Source organism: Bubalus bubalis, chromosome 6 (genome assembly GCF_019923935.1).
Source record: "Bubalus bubalis isolate 160015118507 breed Murrah chromosome 6, NDDB_SH_1, whole genome shotgun sequence".
Lineage (NCBI taxonomy): Eukaryota > Metazoa > Chordata > Mammalia > Artiodactyla > Bovidae > Bubalus > Bubalus bubalis.
The window spans coordinates 22,333,901-22,359,575 of NC_059162.1; the positions used below are offsets into that span (position 1 = coordinate 22,333,901).

Sequence of the window (25,675 nt, forward strand, 5' to 3'; positions counted from 1 at the left end):
CAGGCACGGGCGAACCAGCCTGCCACAGAAGAAGGAATTGTTAGGGCTCTTACCTTTTTTATGAGGAGAAATTCTGGAGAATCATTTCAGAAACTGAGGGGGGAAAGTGAATGAAGACAAAAAAGACCCTTTTCCTGCAATCCCTGGCCTCCTGGTATCAAGACACTAGGACAACATCAAAGCAACTTAGGGGGAACACTTTAGGGGCCTATTGTCTGCTCTGGTCTGATCTGTTTTTCTTCTGACTCCCCCTCTTGCTGCGGTGACACTTGGTACGGCCCAGGCATTCATGCCAAGTAGCTTTCACACATGGAAGCTTGTCTCAAGCAATTGCTGACAAGCCACAAACAAGACATTCTCCCTCCCTTCTCAGTACCCCCCCACTCCTCCCCCCTCCACCTTTTCCTCCCCCCTCCTTGCCTCCCCTCCTCCTTTCTTCTGAATGCAAACTAAAACTCTCCAGTGACAGGCAGGCTCGCAGGCTTGGCCTAGCTGCGCAGGCACACACACACACACACACACACACTCTCTCTCTCTCTCTCTCTCTCTCTCTCTGTCTCTGTCTCTCTCTCTCTCTCTCACGCAAGCAGCTCAGCTAGTTGCTGCTGCACTGGTGGAGTTAAGAGACAGGAAAAAGCCTAGGCTGAGTTGGGGGCAGGGAGAGAAAGAGAGGGAGACGGAGAGCCGCCTCCTGTGTCCTGGTAAAATGGCAGAAGAGAGGTGAGCCCCCTGCAAAAACAGCAGTGGCCACACACGTGTGCACACAGACACACACTGGGAGGCAGTCTGAGCTCCAGAAACAGTGAAATCAATGACTCCACAAAGGAAAAAGCCTCGGCCGGTCAGCTGCAGCTTGGGGGAATGGGAAGATAAGAGTGGGTGGACCCAGGGCTGGGGTTTCTGTTGAAATGTTTAGATGGTTTTCTTCATAGTAGAAAAAAAAAAAAAAGTGTTCCCTATGGAGCTAGTCTTTCTTCACTGCATAATGGAACCTAAACCTGAACCACTAGTTAAAATAAAACCAGGAAATGTGTAAATGTGCGAGTAAACTTAACTGTGGGTTCAACTTGTACCTAAGATATTTTTAAGTGGATTTTTTTTTTTTTTTTTTGCAGAAACCCTAGAGAGCGGTAGCAAGGAGAATAGTAACAAGTAGTGTAAACTCTGAGAGCTGTGAAGTGATGCGAAAGTTACTGATTGCCAGGCTGCTGGAATTTATGGAGGGTGGGCATTGCGAGTTGGAGGGGGGGAAGGGTGAGTCTCTGTGAGCTGTTTTCGAGGAATGAAGGGGGAATGAGGTAGAATAATGAATATGGCAAGAAGCAAGCAGGAATTTGATTGGTGTGGAGGGAGGAGGAAGGTGGGGGTGTAAAGGAGGGAAGAGAAAGAGAGGAGGGAGAAAAAAAAAAAAAACACTGCATGAGAAAGGAAGAAGAAAAATGGAAGCCCAGAGATTGAAACATGCCGAGTAAATGAGATGGCAAAAGAAGGCATAAAATGTGAGCAAGAAGAAGCACAAAGGATGTGCAAATTTGCAGATGGCATGAAATCAGGAGAGCCAATTGAGATCAAGAAGAAGGACAGGATGATTATGTGACATTCGTATTTTTAGCCTCTGGTGGAGTTATAAACCTGATAAGGTCTCCTTTGCCAGGGCTGGGATGGTCACCCTTCTACAGGCAGGACCTGAATGGGAGCTCAGCTCCTAACTGGAGCTACCAGATCTGTGGTTTTGCAGAAAGGTCGCTTGTACTCTAGTCCTCTGACTCTTCCTCTACAACATGCAAATTATGTGAACACACATCACTTGTTCCTTTGCCGGGGTGCAATAAGAACTAAATTATGACTTTTTACATTTAAAACTAGCTAAAGGCTCCCCTGATGGCCCAGAGGTAAAGAATCCGCCTGCCAATGCAGGAAACACGGGTTCGACCTCTGATCCTTGGAGCATATAAGCCTGTGTGCCACAACTATTGAGCTCTGTGCTAGAGCCGGGGAGCCGCGACTACGGAGCCCACATGCAGCAACTACTGAAGCCTGTGTGTCCTAGAGCCGGTGCTCCACAACAAGAGAAGCCACCGCAATGAAAAGCCAGCGCACTGCACCTAGAGACTAGCTCTTGCTCACCACAAGTAGAGAAAAGCCCACACAGCAAAAGAAGTCCCAGCACAGCCAATAAATAAATAAATATATGTTTTTTAAACTAGCTAAGTGGCTTGTCACTACGTAAAACTTACCACATCAGACACATCCTTGTTCCTACTACCTTTTCCCTTTCTCCGTTACGGCAGATCCTTTTAACTGTCTGTTCCGATCCACATTCATGAGGATAATGAAAATAATTCCTTTGGATTGAGTATTTACTTGATTCTCAGCATTTTCCAAGCATTTATACCATGAAGTCACTTCTTTTGAGACCATCTCTATTTACAGATGATTAAAAATGAAGCACAGAGAGGCTAAATAACTTGCCGGAGGTCACACAGCAAGGTAGAGATGGAGCTGAAATCAGACTCAGGTCTGTGTGGTTTTATAGCTCCAGCATTTACCCATCACTTTATATCCTCTGATCTGGGTAGCACATGTTCTCCATGGCACCCCAAGTCCACTCAGCCATAGAAGTGCCCTGTTTCTTTCTGCACCCCAGAGCTAGGTTTGGATCCTCTCACTTTGAGCCAGGGGACCTTCTGACCTCTGCTTAACAGACTACTGACTCACCGTCCACTTCTCCGTGGTGGTGACTCACTATATACAATGAGGCCTTCTAGGCAAGAATTGCATAAAGGGTCAGCTTGACCTTTAATGATTGTATGATTTACTGATTGCCAGGCAACAGAGAAAGGCAGCTAAGACCAGAAAGGCTTCCCTTCCTTAAAAAATGTACAAAGCAAACTAAAAACACCCACAAGTTGTTGATGGCAATACTGACGGTGACGGTCGGTAACATGTAATGAGCAGGTACATATATTAAACAAGCCCATAAGGTATACACTGTTATTGTTCCTGTTTTCCAGATGAAGAAGCTGAGGCAGGCACAAAGGTTCAGTAACAGGCTGAGTTCACTCAGTCAGGAAGTGCTAGCTGAGCTATGGCCCCAGGCAGCCTGCCTCCCCAGAGACCATGCTCTCCCCAACTCTGCTGATACTGCTGAAGAAGTGAAAAGAGTAGTTTCAATTATGAGAGTGAAAAATCTAACTGCTCAGTGAGAGAAAGGGGAGAGAGGCAGTAATACTCCTCATATTTTCAATGATCTCCATGAGTAGCTAATGAAGCAAAAAGCATGAACCAGGGCCCCCAGATGGCCCCAGTTTTGGAATTCCTCCACAGCCCCGCTTGGTAGAGGACAGAGACTCTCCAGCCTCCGGGTCAGAACATATTGGCAGGAAGAGCAGGTCAGATTATCTCGCCTCTGGCAGTGATGACTTCTGCCTATTGAGTCCAAAGAAAGAAAAGACGATCCAAGTGGATAAGTGAACAAGGTCAATGAGTGTTTCTGAGTTTATTTTTCAAGACTTCTGAATGCTAAGCATGGACTGTAGAAGAAAATACCCTAGACTCTTGGGCAGAAGACCTAGTGCCAATTCTACCACTCACCAGGCCCTTGTATCTGAGCTTGGTTTCCTCAGTTATATAATGAACTAATGACATTAGCTTTACAACCCTCTCCAGTGCGGAAATGCCATCAATCTAATGGCTGTCCATTTGATGAGGAAAAGATTAGCAGCCAAGGTAGCTGATATGATGTGTGTTTGGATGCGTGTGGATATATGTGTACTGGAGAGGTCAGTGGCATGAAAGGATTGGGCAAGAAAGACCCTTGTTGGCTTGGTCTCCCCACATTATGGCACATCACTTCCAAACTACCTTCTACATAGCAGCTATTTTCACTTTATTTTGTTTCACTGCAAGATGAATGTACATGCACAACTAATAATATTTTTAAAAAATTGAAGTGTTGATTTACAGTGTTGTGCAGCAAGGTGACTCAGTTTTACACATGTATTCATTCTTTTTTAAATATATCTTTTTCCATTACAGTTTATCCCAGGGGATTATAGTTCCCTGTGCTATACAGTAGTTCCTTGTTGTTTATCCATTCTAAATGGAATAGTTTGCATCTACCAACCCCAAATTCCCAGTCCATCCATCTCCTTCCCCTCCTCTCCCTTGACAACCACAAGTCTGCTCTCTATGTCTGTGAGTCTAAAACTAATAATCTTTTAAAAAAGCAAACTTCTAGCAGGGATAAGGGAAATCAGCTTCTTATACTTCAGTGTGAATTATTTTATTAGTCTGCTTTCCTCCAAACCCTTAGTTCATATCCAATAGTTGCTTAATATTTATTTATTTTACTGTTTGGCTGTGTGGGGTCTTCGTTGCTTTGTGCAGGCTTTCTCTAGCTGCAGCTAGCAGGGACTGCTCTTCATTGCAGTGTGCGGGCTTCTCATTAGGGTGGCTTCTCTTGTTGCTAAGCATGGGCTCTAGAGCGTGTGGGCTTCAGTAGTTGTGGCACTCAGGCTTAGTTGCTCCAAGGCATGTGGGATCCTCCTGGACCAAGGATCGAACCTGTGTCCCCTGCATTGTAAGGTGGATTCTTAACCATGAACCACCAGGGAAGCTGCCAATAGCCATTTAGATTAGAAGGTGAAGTGGAAAGATGAGAGGGGAGCAGGTAGTTTTAGAATTTAGAGGACTCCTTAATGTAAGGAAGGCCTGATCTGGAGGTCGCTCAGAGCAAGAGAAGATAAAGGGGCACTAAAAGATGGCAATGGACATGAACTTGGGCGAACTCTGGGAGATGGTGAGGGACAGGGAGGCATGGCATGCTGCAGTCCATGGGGTTACAAAGAGTCAGACACAACTTGGCAACTGAACAACAACAAAAGATGGCATAAAGTATGAGAAACAGAGGAATTTTCAAGATTTACCAAGATAAAGCAGCAATTTAGAGGCAGGAAAGTTTAGAACTCAATCTGGAAATAGCCACATCTTCTAATAATAATTTAAATTAATTATATAAAAATATACCCCACCACCACCACCACCATGATTAAAAGACAAGTGAGGTTTCTGTATTCTAGAAGGAAAAGATTTGAATTCCTGTTCCAGTGTGCTTATAAGCTAAATGAACTTGGCCAAGTCTTTTAACCTTTCTGAGCCACAGTTTTATGATCCTTCACTTGGCATCATGAAGTAACGAGCTACTATATCAGTGAGCTTAATAAAGAGGGGTGACTCGATGGTAAAGAATATGCTTGCCGGTGCAGGAGATAGTGTTCAATCCCTGAGTTGGGAGGATCCCCTGGAGAAGGAAATGGCAGCCCACTCCAGTGTTCTTGCCTGGGAAATCCCATGGACAGAGAAGCCTGGTAGGCTACAGTCCATGGGGTTGAAAAAGAGTCGAACACAACTTAGCAGCTAAACAACAAAAACAAGTACAAATTTTAGCTGCTAATATGCAATAATATGTAATATGAATATAAGAGCACTAACTATGAGCCAGGCATGCTCTTCTCATGCATTACCTCATTTAATCCTCATAACTCACCTTATGAGAAGAGTACTACTTCAGGGACACAATATAGTGTGGTTTATGTACTTGGCCTCTAGAGCCAGACATGGCATTAGTTACAAACTCTGCCACTCTGTGATTTTAGAAAAATTACTCAACCTTTCTGAGTTTCAGTTTCTTCATTTGTAAACGAGCATATTAATAGCATCTTCTTCATAGGATTATTTTGAGGATGAAATGAGATAATGAATGCACGTGACATAATTAGCCCAGTGCCCAGCCCATAAAAAGTAATCAACAAATGTTAGATGTTATATTAGTTCTCATTTTACAGACTTGCTGAGATTAAGTGCTTTGCCCAAGGTCATACAGCTTGTAAACATAAGGGGCCCAAAACCTGGTTCTGTTTGATCCAAAGCTCTTGCTCTTTACTGTTCTTTTATATTATCTATCTTGCCACTGACTTTTCTGAACCACAGATAATTGAAAGGACATACTAATTGCATCATCATTTGTTTTACCTTTATTAGCTTCACACTTGAACTATTAGTCTGCAAACATAAGCACTCAGGGAAAATATTTTCCATATAGAGCATCTTAGAGAAGTAATGCTATTACTTAAAAATACTATTTGAAAAGATCCCTCAACATAGTTCAAGTATCTCAGAAAAGCACTGTGACAAACTCATGTTTTAGAAATGAAAAATTATTAGTTTAAATTTCATCTCTCTCTCTCTCTTTTTTTTTTTTTTTGCCATGCTGCGTACCTTGTGGAATCTTTGTTCCCTGATCAGAGATTGAACCCAGTCTCTTGGCAGTGATGTACAGAGTTCTAACTACTGGACTGCCAGGGAATTCCCTCATCTCCTTTTCATAGTTAAGCTTCAGGTTAATATAGAGCACTTAGTGGTCAAAAGCTACAGATTAGAAGAAAGAAGAATAAGGCATCCAGGTAACCCACAAACTATAAGATGCTTCCCTCAGACTTTAAGAGATGGGTAGAAAATTGCGATGGAGAAGGAAACGGCAACCCACTCCAATATTCTTGCCTAGAGAATCCTGTCGACGGAGGAGGCTGGTGGGCTGTGGTCCATAGGGTCGCACAGAGTCAGACACGACTGAAGGGACTTAACATGCATGCATGCATTGGAGAAGGAAATGGCAACCCACTCGAGTATTCTTGCCTGGAGAATCCCAGGGACAGAGGAGCCTGGTGGGCTGCCGTCCATGGGGTCACACAGAGTCGCACACGACTGAGGTGAGTTAGCAGTAGCAGGAGCAGCAGAAAATTGTGAACTACAGTTTTTACAGGGCAAAAAAATGTTTAAAGGACTTAGTTTAAATAACAAAGTTAAAATACATGTATTAACAAGAGATTCATATTACTCAACTCTGGTGAGAGATGACAGGTAAAAACAGACCATCATTGTAGTGAGAAATAGAAATTCCTTGCTCCTTCAGAACAAATGAATACAGCTTCTTCATTCTTTTTAAACAGCAATAAATTAGGAGAATGGACTCACAGGTGGGTAGGCTGAGAGGATAACCATTCTGGAAGTGGCCAACAGATTAAATGCCCCCAATTCTAAAGGAAATCAAAAAAATAAAATCAGTTCATCCTAAAGGAAATCAGTACTGAATATTCATTGGAAGGACTGATCCTGAAACTGAAGCTCCAATACTGTGGCCACCTGATGGGAAGAACTGACTCATTGGAAAAGACCCTGATGCTGGGAAAGATTGAAGGCAGGAGAAGGGGACGACAGAGGATGAGATGGTTGGATGGCATCACCAACTCGATGGACATAAGTTTGAGCAAGCTCTGGGAGTTGGTGATGGACAGGGAAGCCTGGCGTGCTATAGTCCATGGAGATGCAAAGACACGACTGAATGACTGAACTGAAGATCTTAACAGTGCTTTTTAAATCTCAATTATTTTATTTTTTTCTTTCTCCAGGCAACTTTCTGAAAAACCTCTAATTGTTGCCAAAGACCTGTGGGTGCTTTTAAAGGAGTCTGATTAGGTGATCAAGGATAGTCAGAGATTTGCTTGAGTTCAAAGTATTTGATTTTTATAATTTTATTTTAGTGGGAGTAAATAATAAATTGGAGTTCTATGCATTCCATAAGATGTGACACCATGTATGTGCACACCCATGTACCATCCTCTTGGGAGAAATATCAGCCTTGAGCTACGTTAAAAACCCCAACAATGAAAGTCTTAGAGTGTCTGTTATGAACAGAGTATATATGTAATAATACAACTGGCATTTTAGTGGGATGGATGGACCATTTTGTCTTGAGTCTTCTCCCTTCTAACCAGGATATAGAAGGGAGCACAGAAGACCTGAGAAGGGCCTCAGGAATCGATGTCAGCTGAGGCAAGGAAGGAAGAAACCAGCACAGGGTGCATCTGCCGTGGACTGTCTGAAATGCCTCTTCCCTGAGATCTACTTCTGCCTGAAGCTTGCAGCTCATCAGAGCAGAAAGAGACAGCAGAGCTACCGGTGGGAGCAACTGGTTTTGGTAAACAATGAGGCAACTTCTCCCTCAAGAGAGCAGATCAGAGAAGAAATAATAAACGATGGAGAGAAACTCTCCAGCAGTTACAAGACAGCCAGGAAAGGGCCGCCTCTCCTGACTGACCTTGGCAGCTGCAGAGGCTGAGCTTTCCTGGCCTTGATAAAAGGGCAGAAGGATTCAGGTATGATCTGGAGCACTCAGATGCTCCTGGACCTGCGTATAAACCAGCATAGGCAGCAGCTATACCTAGGGCTTGCCTGGTGGCTCAGACAGTAGAGAATCTGTCTGCAAATGCAGGAGACCTGGGTTCGATCCCTGGGTTGGGAAGATCCCTTGGAGGAGGACATGGCAACCACCCCAGTACTCTTGACTGGAGAATCCCCATGGTCAGAGGAGCCTGGTGGGCTACAGTCCATGGGGTCGCAAAGAGTCAGACATGACTGACTTTGCGTGGTAAGCATGGCACATACCTAGGCCACTAGCCACAGCTGAGTAATTCTCTGCTCACACTGGCCTAGATTTCACTTTGGGCTGACTCTATGAGAGGATTTTTTGCTAGCCTGGCTCCAGAGTTTGAGTTGCTTCTCCCTGTGGAGCTGGAAGGAGATAATTGCTCTGAAACTATTATAGTTGCATTCATAGTACATCTGGACCTGAGGTTGTTTGACCTCTGAAAACCTGGAATGGAAATAATGCAATTATCTGAACTAAAGACAATTTAACAAAATTAAAAAAAAAAAAATGAAGCCAGGAAAAGAAAATTTATCTTTTATGCCACATGTCTTTTACCTAGCAATGGAATGTGTATCTTTCATAAAGATTAAAGATGCTTAAAGATTGAATAGAAGGTGATGTTTTCAATTCCATAAGCAGTTGCTAATACATGCTGGGTGCAAAACATTGTACTGAAACTGGGGACACGAAAATGAGTGAGGCTCTGTCCCTGTTCTAAAGGAGCATGCTGTCTAGATAGTGGAAAAGACAGACAGGCATACAAGTAGCCACAACATAAGCCATCATGTGACAAATGAAGCCAGCAAGTATCACAGGCATTTTGAGGTGTCTGCCCAACACATTCCCTCCATTCTTGGCCAGTGACTCCTGGACTACCCACTCAGATCTTCGGCACTTTGTTTATAACATGCATCCAGTGCTCCCAGCCAATAAGAGTCGCTCTCCCAGAAATTTAAAATTAGGACTCTCAGAAGCTAGTTGATCTGTGAGCTATTGAATTGAGAGGATTGCCCTGAAAAGAAAAATAATGATATCAGCCTAGTCAAAGAGGTAGAGATGGGAGTCCATGTGGCCTGAGAGAGAAAGAGAAGATTCCTGGTTGTCAGCTTAGGAAACCGTAGTTTTAGCTCTGATGGCGGCTTCCTCAATTTAAGTTCTTTAAATGTTCCTGATTCTAAATCACTCCCCTCCCTCCCACCGCATGCGTGCTCAGTCATGTCCAACTCTTCAACACCATAGGGACTGTACCCCGCTAGACTCCTCTGTCTGTGGGACATGGGATTCTCCAGGTAAGAACACTGCAGTGGGTTGTCATGCCCTCCTCCGGGAGATCTTCCTGATCCAGGGATGGAACCCAGTCTCCTGTGTCCCTTGCATTCCAGGCAGATTCTTTACTTCGAGCCACAGGGAAGGCCCTCTCCCTCCTTCTAAACTAGTGTTAATGAGTTCCTTTTTCTTGCACCTAATAGAGGGAGTGTGAAGCTCAATAATTTGGTTCAATCCTTCTCAGTTGCCAAGCACTGTACTAGTTCCAGATGTTCATCAAATAAATTGAACTCACAGGACTTTGAGGCCTAGTAGGGATTCTGGTAGGGGGAAAAAGTACAGTGTGTCTTACTATAAAGAAAGTGCTAAAAGAATCTGAGAGGGAAACAGCATTGATTTCTTCAGGGGAATTTTGGGAAGATTTCACCAAGGATGCGGCATATGATCTAAACCTTGAGTGGGATTTTAGTGGATTTGGTGGGATAGTGCATTTCAAGCAGAGGAAAGGGTACTTCCTACTGAGAAGGCAGGAAGGTTATATTAAGATATTACTTCTACACTTCACTGCCTCTCTAATTTTCAACCAGGCTTCAGAATGACAAGCTAGTTTGCTCCCTGTGATCCATGGGCCACATCCAGCCCGTTGCGTTTCTGTACAGTACAGCCTGCAATCTAAGGATAGCTTTTACATTTTAAAATAATGTCTGGAAAAAATCAAAAGAAGAGTAATTGTTCATGACATGTGGAAATAACATGAAATTCAAATTCTGTTCTCTGTTAATAAAGTTTTATTGGAACACAGCCACCCTTATTCCTCCACATATCGTGTACAGTTGTTTTTACACTGCAACCTTGGAGTTAACTAGTTGCAACAGAAAGTACATGGCCTAAAAAGTCTAAACTATTTCTATCTGACCCTTTGCAGAAAAAGGCTGCGGACCCATGCCCTATACTTTAGCCTCCAAAGGTTTCCTTTGAACATTTGGGATGTGAAGTTGCAACCTTCAGAGAGGTTACATTAGATATCCATTTATAGACAAAATGGTGTATTAATATGTACTTAGTAGGGTTGTTTTGAAAACCATCCATAATATTTGTCAAGTGAAAAAGAGATGTGGAATTATTTACATATTTTGGACCCCATATTATATATAGACACAGATATAAAGACATTGATATAGACAGAATAAAACCTGAAGAAATACGCAAAGAGCTATAGGTAGTAATTACTTCTGAGATGTGAATTATGGAGAACTTTATTTAAAAACTTGGACTGCAAGGAGATCTAACCAGTCAATCCTAAAGGAAATCAATTCTGAATATTCATTGGAAGGAGTGATGCTGAAGCTGAATCTCCAATACTTTGGCCACCTGATGCGAAGAACTGACTCATTGAAAAAGACCCTGATGCTGGGAATGATTGAAGGCGGGAGGAGAAGGGGACGACAGAGGATGAGATAGTTGTATGGTATCATCAACTCAGTGGACATGAGTTTGAGTTAGCTCCGGGAGTTGGTGATGGACAGGGAAGCCTGGCATTCTGCAGTCCAAGGGGATGCAATGAGTCAGACAGGACTGAGTGACTGAACTGAACTTACTTAAAAACAGCAACATTAATAATATCAATAATAACCAAGTTATAGTGACTGTTCACTGTATGCCAAGCACTGTGCTCAGTGCTTTATAACATCTTATTAAAATTTCTCAGGAATCCTATGATATGAGAAGTATTATTGCCCTTATTAAACAAATAAGGAAACAGAGGCTCAGAAGAGGCAAGTAAGACATCCCAGATCACCCAGCTAGTATCAGTAGAGCCAGAACGTAAACGCAGGCAGCCTGAATCCAGTGCTTTCCCGCTTTGCAGCACACCACTCTTTCAATTCTTATGTATTTCTTGTTAGAACTTTTTAACACTGACAACCTTTTACTTTTGTAATTAGGAAAGACACATGCTTTATAGGTAAATATGTAGGGACTTCCCTGGCGGTCCAGTGGTAAGACTCCGTGTTCCCAAGGCAGGTGGCCCAGGTTTGATCCCTGGTCAGGGAACTAGATCCTACATGCTGCAACTAAGAGTTGCATGCCACAACAAGGAAGATTCTACACGCCACAAGGAAGACAGAAGATTCCATGTGTGGCAACCCAGACCTGGTGCAGACAAATAAAGAAACTTCTTAAAAAATAAGGAAATATGTTAGCACATAGCATGGTGCCCCAGCACATAGTGGTTGTTGTTGATAATGATGATAAGAAGGAGGAAGATGATGATGAAACTTATATTTATTGACCTCTTCTTGTGATCCAGCTTCTAGGATAAGGTAGCAGACACTTTGCTAATTTAATAGAGGAGGTATTTGATAACTTAATATTCCTATAACCATCAGATGTTCCTCAGAGCTCCAGAGACGGGCTAGGGATGTGTGGATCTGGGATGGAGTATGACCTCACAAGTCTTCATTCCAAGGGCTAGGGAGAAGCTGTTCTTAATACTTCTACTTCCATGTCTACTCTTACTCATTCCCATTAGGTGGCCTGGGAATGAAGAAGTATAGATGGGTGGACCAGATAGCTGCTGTGTCCAGTGAAGAAGGGTTCTAGTCTGATTCCAGTGTTTATTTTTCAGCTCTGTGATCTTATGCAAGGTCTTACATTGTCACAGTTGGGAATATTTGTCCTGTTTTTCCAATTCCTCCTTGTATAGCAGGATGTTAAGTGTTCGAGGATGCTAGGAAGGCCCTGCTGCCCTACTGGCAGGCCTCCCATAGTCTGAGAGTCTCTCATGAAAGATTCATTTCTTTGGGTTAAAGCTTTGCCAAAGAGAGATGGCACATTAAGCCACTGACACTGTAGCGATTTAATTTCATGAAATTGTAAGATGTTAGAGCTAGGGAACCACCTAGAGTCTAAAGCCTCATTGTTCCTACCACTTAACCCATTCTTTCCTATTTCCATCCACAATGGGAGAGATATCCCCGCTCCTGTCTAAGCTAATCCTTCTCCCCATACTCTGGATCCCACCCACCTTCCTTCTCAAAGACCTCCTTTTATCCATTATACCTCCCTTTCCCATACCACCACCTCCCAGGCTCTGCTGGCTTCTTTCCATCAGTATTTAAATAAGCTCAAGTCTCCCTCATTTAAAAAAAAATAAAATGAAATAAAAAGCCTCTTGGGTCTCATACCCCTCTTGAGCTACTGCCTTGCCTCATTTCCTTGCCTGCCTTGCCTTCTTTCCTTCTCAGCCAAACTTCTTATGAGAATTGCCTATAAACTCTAAGGGGCAGGCAAGAGAACTCCAGGTTTTTAGGATAGGCATATGTTTTGGGGGCCTGGTACAGCCTAGAGGAGGATGAGTAAGTGGCACAGAAAGAGGCTGAGGAAGTGGGAGGTTCCTATAGCCAAACTACCTATTCCATACTTTTACCTAAAATCAATACTAACCCTTCACACCAACTAATAATTTATATTGGTTTGGGTATTCTCTCTGAGTATGCCACCAAGGTACTGTGGGCGATACCGTCTAGGACCTACCACATCATTGCCTTTGACTTCTTCACAGTTTCATCTGGGGGGCAGGATACACACACTCAATGAAGATATCAATACAGGCAGCGCATGATTACGGTAAATGAATGATACAGATTCATGGTCCTCAGAACATAGCATCAGCATCACTTTGGAATTTGTTAGCGGTGTAAATTCCCTGGCTCTACCTCAGCCCTACTGAATCAGAGACTGAGGGGTCCCAGAAACCTGTGTGTGTTTTAAAACGCCCTTGAGTAAGCAAGGCTAGATTATACTGTGCTGTGCTTAGTCATTCAATTGTGTCCAACTCTGCGACCCCATGGACTGTAGCTCCCTAGACTCCTCTATCCATGGGGATTCTCCAGGCAAGAATACTGGAATGGGCTGCTATACCCTCCTCCAGAGGATCTTCCCAACCCAGGGATTGAAGCCAGGTCTCCCGCATTGCAGGTGGATTCTTTACTGTCTGAGCCACCAGGGAAGCCCACCCTTGAGTAAAACAATAGACAATTTCAGATCATTTCCAAACATAATTGTACTTCTCTGCTGGTTGAAGAGCAGGAAGGATCTGAAGTGAATTGGAAACTCGATTGTTATTAATAACAATACTCAAACTAGTGTGTGACACGGCACACAAGGACTGGGGTGAGATAGCTTGAATTTTGTCTGATAGTAAGTTGGACATGAGCTTAAGCCAAAGTTGGTTCTGTTACCAAAAGGTTACAGAAAGAAAAACATAAACAAACAAATAATAAATAAAATGCCCTCCAGGTGATCCTGATGCAGAGTCTACAGACCCAGGCGTGTGGACAAGTGGGACCAGTGGGGCTGGAGGGTTCAGTCAGACTTAAGGGGTACTCGGCATTTAAATTTGATTCAATGAGACAGAGGGAAGGGTAGAGGGCGATCCGGGAAGGATGAACCTGGAGAGTGAATGTTTCAGGGTTGGAACACGTAAACAACAGAAAGGCTGGAGGGAGAGGGTATGGTGGATGAGGAAGGTGGGGACCTGGAGCCCTACACTGGAGGAAGGTGAGGTCCCTGCGGAGGAGGAGGGAGGAGCCAGTGAGCCTTAAACACAGCTATCCTGTGGGGAAATAGAAACCTCTTCAGGTTCTCGCTATAGCAAAGGCTCCACCTCCCACATCTCATTTCTTTCTCTCCTTTACCTTGGCTGGCATTATCTCGCAGCCTCTCATCTCCAGAAGCGAGGATCACCCCTCTCCTTTGATCTTCGCTGCTCTGATCGAGAATCGTGTCTTTTTCCCTGCCTCCCCCATCAGTACTTCCTCCTTCCTCCTCCTAATCCACCTCCTCGCTCCTGCTACAGATGAGAAATTATAAACCACTCCTTTGAAATAAATGTTCCTAGAGAGGCTACATGATATGAACAAGTTCCTATTGAAAGCGTCAGGGGAGATACACCTGCCTCTTAGATTCTGACAGTGTGTACCAGGAACTCATTCAGCGTGAATCAGAGGTCGGTTGTCGGAGCCGGCTTTTCACTGAGCCTCGCAGTTCAGTTCCACTGGGGACCCGCGTGGAAGGCTGATGCGCGCTGTGGTTGGAAGCAGCTCTCGGTTGAAAGTCCGTTTCCAAGCGCGGAGGAATGCTGGGTGGCCTTGTTTCCCAGAGGGACGTTCTCTCAAGATAGAGCCTCCAAAGGCACCTTTAGGCTCTGCTGTTTAGAGCACCTGGTTCCTTGAGAGGCAACTGGATGTTGCAGGATGTGCAGTAGTGGGTGATGAAAGCACAAGGGATTCCCTCTTAAAAGTTTTCATGATAGGGCCGAAGTTTTTTGTTTTGCTTTTTTTTTTTATTTGGACACACCTGCCCTCTGCAGTGAAAGTGCAGAGTCCTAACCACTGGACCACCAGGGAATTCCCAGAAGACTGACGTTTTAAGCTTGAGCTCTTCTGTTTGCTGGCCAGGAGAAAGGGAAAGTGTTAGTCGCGCAGTCTTACCTGCTCAGTCTTGTCCAACTTTTTGTGACCCCATGGACTGTAGCCCACCATCCCCCTCCATCCATGGAATTCCACAGGCAAGAACACTGGAGTGGGTTGCCATTTCCTTCTCCAGGGGATCTTCCTGCTGCTGCTGCTAAGTTGCTTCAGTCGTGTCCGACTGTGCGACCCCATAGACGGCAGCCCACCAGGCTCCCCTGTCCCTGGTATTCTCCAGGCAAGAACACTGGAGTGGGTTGCCATTTCCTTCTCCAATGCATGAAAGTGAAAAGGGAAAGTGAAGTCGCTCAGTCATGTCCAACCCTCAGCGACCCCATGGACTGCAGCCTTCCAGGCTGCTCTGTCCATGGGATTTCCCAGGCAAGAGTACTGGAATGGGGTGCCATCGCTTTCTCCAGGGGATCTTCCTGACCCAGGATCAAACCCAGGTGTCCTGCACTGCAGGCAGATTCTTTACCATCCGAATCACCAGGTGATTTGGTCTTCTCTTGGTGCCTTATTTGTAAAATAGGGATAATGAACACCACCTGACAGAGCCTCTGTGCAGATCAAATGAGAGGTAAGTGTACATCATAAACGACCCCGTCAGGTCCGACTTCTGAGACGGCCTTTGAATCAGTTCCCGCATTCCTCCACCCTCCCCACACTCCATTAGATCCTGTCCAATGCTGTGAACTGGCTTTCCCCAAATATTTTTATTATGTGGCAGGATAACCACTCCATCTCATGTCCCAACATTTCTTTTCATCCTTTACCTTTCAGTCACTAAAGTCGTATGAGGAACAAGAAATACAGAGACAAGCTGGAGCTCCTCCAACCTTTCACCACTTCCAAACTGGGAGACACATCGCAGCCTTGACAAGGGGCTCCACCCCTCATGGAGTGGGCCTGCACACCTAAGGAACAGGGACATCTCAGGGGCCCCAGCACGGAGAGTGACAACAGCTCCCGTCCCCTGGGCTTGCGAAACCTCACGGAGCCTGGTCTCCGCTCCGAGCGTGGCGGGGCTGGCCCACCCTGGCTGAGGTGCTGTTTTCACCACAGGGTGGAATGGCGGCTGGAAATCAAGTTCTGTTTTGGTTCTTGAATATTTTAGTTTGATGCTTGACATTTAAAAAGCTGTTGCTGACCTTGTTGTTTCCCTAATCAAAGGGCCTCAGTGACTTCTTACTCTCTCCACACTCAAGTCCATATGTCGACCTGTCACCTAGGCTCTCTACTGTCTAATCAGCCCTGTACTCATCCTAGTCAGTCTGTCAGGTTCCCCAGTCTCTTCTTCCAGCCCAGACCTGGTCCTGAGCTCTGGCTGGGTCTAACCCACCACCCAGTAGGGAGGGTCCTCAGTGCATTATCTCACAAACACACCTTTACTTCCTGTGGTTCCTCTCACTGCTGACTGCCCCACAAGAAAGAAATGCAGCTATGGGAGCAGAGCTCTGGAGTCCTGCTGGTCCTCCCTCCCCTTTAATCTACATATCAGATCAATCACAACACCCAGTAGGGCCTATTTCCTAAATGGTTTTGAACCCTGTCTCTTTCTCTCCGTTCTCAGTCCCACCACTTCAGTTCTGGCCTCATTATCTTTTATTCTGACCATGACTCTGCCGCTTTCCCTCCCTCACCACTCACTTCCCTCCCCTCCTCAGCCTTCCCACTCTGCAATCAAAGAGGTAACAGAATGTAGGGGTGAAGAGTCTGGTCTTGAAAACCAAAAATCCTCTTCCTGCTCCTCCTGCTGGAGTGACCTTGGGCAAGTTTGTACCTCCCTCTGGAACTGATAAAGGTCATTGTGAGGTTAAGGTTTACAAACTGCAGTTGGCCCTAAATAATGTGAGACACTGTTATGCTTATCTTTCCAAAATGCAAATGTGGTATGTCATCTCCCCTGAAATCTTTTCTGATTGCCTCATCCTCTGAATAAAGTCCAGATTCCATAGAATGTCCTCTAAATGCCTTTGAGATCTGATCTCTAGACCGTCTAACTACCTTATTTCCCATCAATCATCATCTGCCCTCTACACTGGCCTCCTGTGTCCTTCCTAAAGAGCCTTGGCATGCTGTCCCTTGCAACTGCAGAGCCTTGGCTCCCTTGTAACCCACTGAGCCCCTCCTCATTCCCTGGGAGGATGACACTCTCTGCATGCTACTTTACACAGGCCTTTGTTGTTATACTCATCACACTCTAATACACATTTTTCTTTGTGTGTCTACCTCCCCCATTAGACTACAAACTGCTTGAGGGAAGGAATGATGTCCTACTCATCTTTCAGGCCTATAATAGATATTTCCAAAAAATTTCATTCAATGCATTAATTAATCAATAAATAAAAACTATGTTCATCCCTGCTTCTGGGAGTTACTCCCCCAGTGACTTCCTACTTGGCATGTCACCCCGTACCCTCATTTGTCTGCTGCTGCTGCTAAGTCACTTCAGCCGTGTCCGACTCTGTGCGACCCCACAGATGGCAGCCCTCCAGGCTCCCCCGTCCCTGGGATTCTCTAGGTAAGAGTACTGGAGTGGGGTGCCATTGCCTTCTCCGCTCATTTGTTTAGATGATACCAAACCTTCACATCAAATCAAGACCCACCATCTTCATAATGAGACTACTCAAATGGACCCCTTGTGTATGTGTATGTGTGCTCAGTCGTGTCTGACTCTCTGCAGCCCTATGGACTATAGCCAGCCAGGCTCCTCTGCCCATGGAATGATGGCAAGAATACTGGAGGCAAGTACTCCAGGCAAGAATACTGGAGTGGGTTGCCATTTCCTTCTCCAATCAGCACCAGTTCCTTATTAAAGTATAGGAGGGCAGCATTTAGCTCTCCTGAGCTCCTTCTCCTTCATGGCCTTCAATACAGAGGGTGTTCAGTGTCTATTAAATGAGTGAGTAAAAGAATGTATGGAAGAAAGAACAAATGAATTAAGTCTCCCTGTCTTAACTTTCTGTAGCAGTTACCTGTTTTGACACACTTGAGGATATATTCATATATGATCTTGGTTTTTTGTCTCATGTGTTCTCACTGCAAGAGATTGAAAGCCCAAGACTCATATTGCTTTTCTATTTCCCGTAACCCTGATCACAATGCTGGAAAAAATGGTGCAGATTTTGTAAATACTTCTTGAGGAATTGACTCAGCCTCTTTGACAAGTAACGGAAGTAACAGACTGTACAGAAGGAGAAATTGGTCTGGTGTATTACAACACGTTCTACCCAGCGTTGCGCTTCTTCACGTCACTGTTTTTCTCCTGTTCCACTCTTGTTTAAGTTTGTTTCTCTAGCCTGTGGCTAAATGTTACAACCCGCTCAGTTCTCACTACTCTCACCCTATTCAATGCCAATAGCAGTTTTCCTGGGGATCCTTCCTCAGTTAATGCCTGCCATTGCCTGTTCCTACTCAAAGTCAACCCTGAAGATGAACCTGTAGCCTTATTGTTAGCCTGCAGGCCTGGTGAGATCAGAATGATTTTCTTATAACAAAAACAGCAGCAACAACAATAAGAATAGCTACCACTTAGTGAGAGCTTGTGATATGGCAGGTGATGAGCTAACTGCTTAAAATATTTTTATATTTAAAAATATTTAGTAATAATATCTGATTATATTTTATCATAAGTTTGCATAGTTTAGAAGTATATGGAATAAAACATCAAATGCTAAACAAAAGGTCTTACTGAATAGCATGAGGAATTGTATTCAATATCTTGTAATAAACTATAATGGAAAAAAATCTGAAAAAGGATATATTAATATATATAATATGTATATATGTAATACATATATATTTATATGTATTACAGAATCACTTTGCTGTACACCAGAAACTAAAACAACATTGTAAGTCAACTTTACTTCAATTAAAAAAATTTTTTTAATTAAAAACTCAAATGCTGAGCATTTTTTCCTGGATTTTATTAATTAATTCTCTGAATAATAATGATAGCTAACTGATAAATAGGCTTCAGATATATTAACTTCAGATATATTAACTTATTTTAAATTGCATCATAATCTGTTGAGGTAGACTTCTTGTTCTTATCACCACTTCACAGATGAGGAAATTGGGGACAGAGAGGCATAAAGAGATTTACTAGCTTGCTGAAGTTACAGTGGTGGAAGTAGCTGAGTTTGAATTCAGATTGAGGAAGTCTGGTTCTACTGTCTATATTCTTCATTACTATGTTTTACTGCCTATGTGTGCATGCTAAGTCGCTTCAGATGTGTCCGACTCTTTTGTGACCCTATGGACTAAAGCCTGCCAAGCTCCTCCATCCATGGGATTCTCCAGGCAAAAATACTGGAGTGGATTGCCATGCCCTCCTCTAGCGGATCTTCCCAACCCCTGGATGGAATCTGTGTCTCCTTTATTGGTAGGTGGGTTCTTTACAACTAATGCCACCTGAGAAGCCCATTTTATTGCCTATGGAGTAGTGCTAATATTACTCTCACTTATAGGTTTATTAATTCATTCAGCAAATATGTATTTCCAGGTGTCTGAGGAGCCTCTAGGGATATTATAGTGAATAAGGCCAAGTCCCTGTCTTCATGGGGCTTCCAATCTATATGAGGAAACTGAGGCTGGGAAGTAATTGAGTACTGCTGTTCAGGCTGAATACAATAGTGCTGGGACTTTTGGGTCTGACTCTAAGGCCAATGATCCTAACCTTAGGCCATATTGCTTTTCTGAACAAATTCTGTATCAAAGACCCTGGAGGACCTGCTAAGCCTTACTGGAGGTGGCAAGGGATGGTAACACTGAGCAGTGCCTGCAGCTATCACAAAGGTAGAATTCACCTCTGATGGAGGCACGCAGAGCCAGAGAGATTGCTGAGAAGCCCAGCCCCACTGCTGACTTTGGGCATTGCTTTACTCCCTGGTGGCCCAGAGGTAAAGAATCTGCCTGCCAGTGCAGGAGATGTAAGAGATCTGGGTTCAGTCCCTGGGTCAGGAAGATCCCCTGGAGAAGGAGATGGCAACCCACTCCAGTTTTCTTGCTTGCAGAATTCCATGGACAGAGAAGCATGACAGGCTACAGTCCATGGGGTTGCAAAAGAGTGGGACATGATTTAGCACCTGAACAACAAACGACTCATCGCTAAACATGTTTCTGGTCCTGTTTCTTCTTTTAACATGACCAGAAACAGTATTTAATAATCCTCCTCTCTTCAGTCTCCCTGATGACAATCTTCCCAGGATCCCCCTGCCACCTCCCCCACCAAATTTCAAGAACTTCACGGCCCTTACAAGGGAGAAGTTCCATCTGAACTCAGTCTCTCATACGCTGTCCCATTCCTCCAGTCTGAGTCAGTCTGTCTGAGTCATTGGGACAGTTGGTGTCCTTGTACGTCTTTCCTTTTCACTCAGCATTCAGCCTAGGTCTGTTTCTCAAACTCACATCCCTATGACATCTTCCCCCAGTTCTTATTATCATGCTTCACTTGTGAGGCACAAAATACAACATGGTGTACATTCCAGAAGAATCAGGTCTATTGCTGAGAGCAGAGGAAGTCAGTCTTCTGGCCCTTCCCTGAGCACACTTTCTGGTGAGGAAGATATATGGCTGAGTAGTGTGGGGAGCCTGGCTGTGTAACGCGAGCAAGTGCTGATCTGAGAATGGGCTGGGGATCCCGGGAAGATCCCAGCCTTGCTTCCTGAGCTCTGAGATCTGGGGACTTGGAGAGTGAGGGAACTATGGACAGGAGTGCCACTAAGGGTGCTGCAGGCAGGCTGAGGTTGGGCCTCACTCCTTTCTGCAACCCTGGCAACACAAGAACCTTTCAGCTTTCACAGCCATCTGGGTAGAGGGGAGGGCACAGTGCCTGACTGCTTTGCCCTCAGGGAAATGTCCTGTGCCCCACAGATGTGGGATTCCCCATCCCTCAGGCCTCCAGGACCTCTCTGAAGACCTCTTATCACTCTTAAGTCCCCATAGGACAAACCCAAGAGGGAGATGGTCAGAGGCATGAGGGGGTGGTGGAGAGAATTTACACTCCCTCCCTGTGTCATACTGTGTGACTTACTCCTGTATCTCGAACAGCTGTTTTTCAGGGATGTACAGAAAAAACAACAAGTTTACTCTTAGTCCAGATTCCTTACAAGACAAGGGCTTGTGTGCAGGTGATTAATTGTGGGAAGTGATGCTAAGGAATAATATAGCAGCAGGGGGACAGATAGAGGGAGGGTGCCTGTGAAGACTAAATCAGGGAAGAAAGAGAAGCCAATCCATGATGACTTTTGTTATCTGATTATCATTGTGGGCAACCAGAACTCAGTCCTACCTAGGACCCTCTGAAGAGCCCTTGTACAATGCCTCAGCCTTGAGAGCCCGAAGGATGGAAGAGAGAAGTATTAGTCTGCCAGCTTCTGCTCCCCATTGATCAAGTGTGGTTCCTTGGGTGTTAACATCCACACACTTCCAGGTTTGCATGTGTAACAGAATGGCTGAACAAGTCTGCAGGCAGGGCGGGCAGAGAAGCCAGAAAGATAAAGCCATTGCTGCTCAGGGCACCTGAAGTTACAACATTGTCAGATTTTGCTGGCTTACAGCTCCTTGCTGCCTCCATGGTTGAAATGGAGGGCCCAGAAATGGAGGTGGGCCCAGAAATGGAGGTGGTACACTGAATTCAGAGGAGGAATGCTGTTTCCACAACCTGTCTTCTGATTCAGATCCCCCAGATCCTTCCAAGTTCAGTTCAGTCCTCTCCCATGAGGTTTTTCCAAAGGAATCTGGTTATAGTCAACTTTTCTCAACTCCTGGAGCACAGTCACTTAATTAGCCTTTATTTTTTGCTTGATTTATGTTATGTATTATAATGGTCTCACTCTTTGGATGATGACTTGAAGGCAGAGACTTAATTCACCTCACTCCTAGGGCCTTCAGAGTTGTAGATGTAAAACAGGCCTGTCAATCAGTGTTCGTGTAATTGAATGGTATAAACATTATTAGAAATAAGAGCTCTGCAGTTTTCAAGCATCTGTTTGAAAGCATTTGCTTTTTGTTGGCATCATAGACTAAGCTATAGAGATGGAAGAGGTGAATGTGGGTGAAGGTTTTGTTTAGGGCTCTAGATTATAAATTTAGCCACTGGAACCATTATGCTTTCCTACAAAGTCTGTAAGTTATCTCTAGCAGAAAATGTGACCTTCTCTTGAAAACATGCCATGTGCTGGACTGAATGACCCAGCTGGTCATTTCTTCCTGCGCCCTTGCTGTCACGTCAGCCTGCCTCACCCTCTCCTTTGTAAAGCCTTCTGGGGCTAGATCCACTCAAGCCACCGAATATTGACCCAGAAACTTCTAAGGATAACTCCAGGATTCTGTCCTTTCTCCTGGGAAAAAAAAAAGAATAATCAGATTTTCTTTCCCATGTTCTTTAGAGTTAGAATTAGTGAAGGATTTGCTCTGCTCTATTCGTATTCTTTTGCCTATTCCTTGCTGTTGACCATGGCACACATGGCAAAATGGGTGATTAAGGGAGTGGTCTGTATCACTGGAACTAAGATTGCTATTGTCTTGACGAAAATGTAACTACTGATTTTGAGAATTGAACCAATGACCTTGACCTCATTGGCACAGTGCTTTAACTGACACAGGCTAGCCCATGATGCACTATCTATACTAAAGGAGGGAAGCCCTGGACACGAATAACAGAAGCCATAGGTAATTCAACAAACAGCTCCTGAGGCTGTATGGCGTGCCAGGTCTGTGTTACACAGGTAGCTGTATAACATATTTGGTATTAGAAATCCTGGGTTTGAATGGCAGCTCTGCCACTTAATATCTATGTGCCCTTAGGTGAGTCATTTGACCTCCAAATATCTACCCATTAGTTTCCTCATGGGTAGAATGGAAACACTAATTTTTTGCTTACTGGGATTTTTGCAAGAATCAGATGAGATATATGTGAAAGTACTTTTAAACAGTTGAGTCTGAAGTATTATTTGTATTTATGTAAAGATGAATAACACCCAGTCTCTACCTTTAGGGCTCTTAAATTTTTGGCTGAGTCTGATGGGGCTAAATTTCTCCCAGAGAGAAAAATGTCCTTGAGGAACAAAGTCAGGCCCCAGACCATTTGAGCAGAAGCAAACTTTCTTGTGGGAATAATTCTTCCCTCCACAGGGGTCTCTCTAGCTTCCTAGCCATGTTAGGTTATCTGAATGGCCGGCAACTAACCACTAGGTGAGGCCCCCCACGCCTGGATAATGCATTTGTAAATTATGCAGAACTGACAGATACATTTGGGTAGATCCCCAAATAAGACAGGGCTTCCAAGTTGGCACTGGTGGTAAAGAACCTGCCTGCCAACGCAGGAGATGTAAGAGACCTGGGTTTGATCCCCTGGAGAAGGAAATGGCAACCCACTCCAGTATTCTTGCCTGGAGAATCCGATTGACAGAGGAGCCTGGTGGTCCATAGGATCGAAAAGAGTCAGACATGACTGAAGCAACTTAGCACGCACACCACTTAGGAAATGTATAGATATTCCAGAGCAAGTCGTTTTAGGCAAATGGCTTAAAAATCACATTTGCTGGTATGAGAGAAACCTTCTCCCCACAAATCCTACTTGATTTGAGAAGATGTGTACATTCTTCCTAGGGACCAGTCAGGCCTTTCACAACTAATTAAGTTGTAGACATACGCCCTCATGAACATGTTTGGCTAATATGGAACAAAACATACTAAGTGAGAAACTAGTTACCCAAGTTTGGGAACCCTGTAAAGTAATTAGAGTTCAGAAAAAGTTGACCCAAAATACCGGAGACCTTTAAAACAAATCAAGATTGGGGAGGTTAGGGGATTTAATTCATTAGAAAAATCACCAAGCCAGGAATAAATGAAAAAATTGAAGATGAATGAAAAAAGTTATGTCATCTACTCCTTTGACATTTATTGAGTGTGACGGTGGCAGGAAAGGTCTAGCTGCTAGGGTAGGTGGTAGATCCTCATTACCTGGAGGGCATACCTATCTCAGCCCCTGAGGACTCTCAGCTGAAACCTTTACTGGAGCTTGTAGGCAGATATCACTCCCCACAGTGATACCTGGGAAGTTGTGTCCCCCTCATCCCCACCCATACACACATACTCAGGGGCCAGCCTGCAGAAAAGGAGATGACTGATATTTGCAGGGGAGTGGTGGTGGTGAAAATTCAACCCCTAACCTCAAGGTGGGACAACTCTGTGTTGTCATTCGAGAACTAGAGCTCCTCCCCCACCATCAGACTTAGGCTGAGCCCACAGCTGATCTCACCTTACCCTATTCTGTTTCCCTCATTCCACAGGTCTCACCTGAAAGTACGCTCTCAAGAAATCACATGATGAGAACTTTCATCTCAGGCTGTGTGTCTAAGGAACCCAACTTACAGCAAAGAGCAACACCACAGCAGTCTCCGCTGTCCAGAAGCCCGTTTATGGTCAAGGGTACTGACACATAAACAGGTACTTCCAGTGTAGAGTCATGGTGATATTTTCAGAAAATACACAGTGCTCTGGGGACACGGGTGCTCATAGAGAGCTTCTAAGAGTAGAAAACTTCTAAGCCGAGAATCGGAGTGTGACTCAGAGTTGGCCGGGTAAGGAGGTGGGGAGAAAAGTTTGCTAGGCAGAAGAAAAAGGCACAGAGGTAAGAAAAATGGGAGACACTGCAAGATACATCCTCAAGACTGCAAAGGGTTCAGTAGAACTGAAGCCGCAGGTGACAATGGCAAGGAAAGAGATCAGAGAGGTTAAGATGGTTATGAAGGGCCTAGTGACCTATTAGCAAGCTTGTACTGTGTCCAGGCAAAGGAAAAACAATGAGGGGTTTTAAGCAGAGGACACATGATAAGGCTTCTCTTTTAAAAAGAATTCCTGGGTAGTAGAATGGTGAACAGGCTTAAAAGGGCAAGGCTAATGGTAGGAAACAACAGCAGTCAATATTTCAGTTTTAATGCAACGGTTATGGGCTAGAGCATCAGCATTAGAGAGAGAGGGATTTAAGTTCCAACAACAAGCCCACCCAGGTTGGGCAAGTTATTTATTCTCTCTGAGCTTCAATTGCCTTGACTGTAAAATGGGACTATTAACAGCGCGAAAACTCGCAGAGTAGGCATAAACATTGGAAGATCTAATGTATGAAGAGGATTTTATTATTTTTTTTATAACACTTTGGTACCGTGGAAATACCATCAAAACTATCAATTATTATCCATGTGGTCTGAACTAGGGCAGTAGCAGTGAGAATGGAGAGAAGCAGATGGAGTTAAGAATTGGGGGAGGAGGAACTAAAGGGACATGTAACTGGTTGGATGTGGAAATGAAGAGAGGTGTTGAAGATTTCTGGTTTGGGCAGCAAATAGACTGCAGCACCCCTCATAGCGATGGGACTTTTCAGGAGGAGGTGAGGATTCTGAACGGAAGTTATGGCCAGTTCTGAGCACGGTGCTTTTGAAGAGCCTAGGAAATACGCACAGTGGAAATGTCTGGCAAGTAGTTGAATCTGTGACATGGAGTTCAGGAGAGAACTCTGAACAGGAGACACAGTGGGTGGAGTGTGTGCTGAGGACAGAGGAGAGGGTCAGGCTCCGTGCTGGACTGGGGAACAAAGGTGAGAGGACATGCCTTGCAGCTCTCGGAACTCACAGTCTGGTGGGGGAAGCAGATAATTAAA

The 25,675-nt window shown here is 44.4% G+C and overlaps 1 protein-coding gene and 1 long non-coding RNA gene across 11 annotated transcripts in view; one reads left to right on the plus strand and one right to left on the minus strand.

Moving 5' to 3' along the window:
• Positions 1-364, minus strand: part of BCL9 (BCL9 transcription coactivator) — a 95,876-nt gene extending 95,512 nt beyond the window's left edge. For all 8 annotated transcript variants that reach the window (XM_045166049.1, XM_045166048.1, XM_045166052.1 and 5 more), the window contains exon 1: positions 54-364. The gene's annotated coding sequence lies outside the window, so the exon portion shown is untranslated. The remainder of the gene's footprint in view (positions 1-53) is intronic.
• A 23,915-nt stretch (positions 365-24,279) lies between these two features.
• LOC123333999 overlaps positions 24,280-25,675 on the plus strand; it is a 52,193-nt gene continuing 50,797 nt past the window's right edge. For 2 of the 3 annotated variants that reach the window (XR_006551695.2, XR_006551694.2), the window contains exon 1: positions 24,308-24,465. This is a non-coding gene — a long non-coding RNA (uncharacterized LOC123333999). Of the gene's footprint in view, positions 24,466-25,675 lie in introns of all 3 variants that reach the window. The other variant, XR_006551696.2, reaches the window with a different exon arrangement.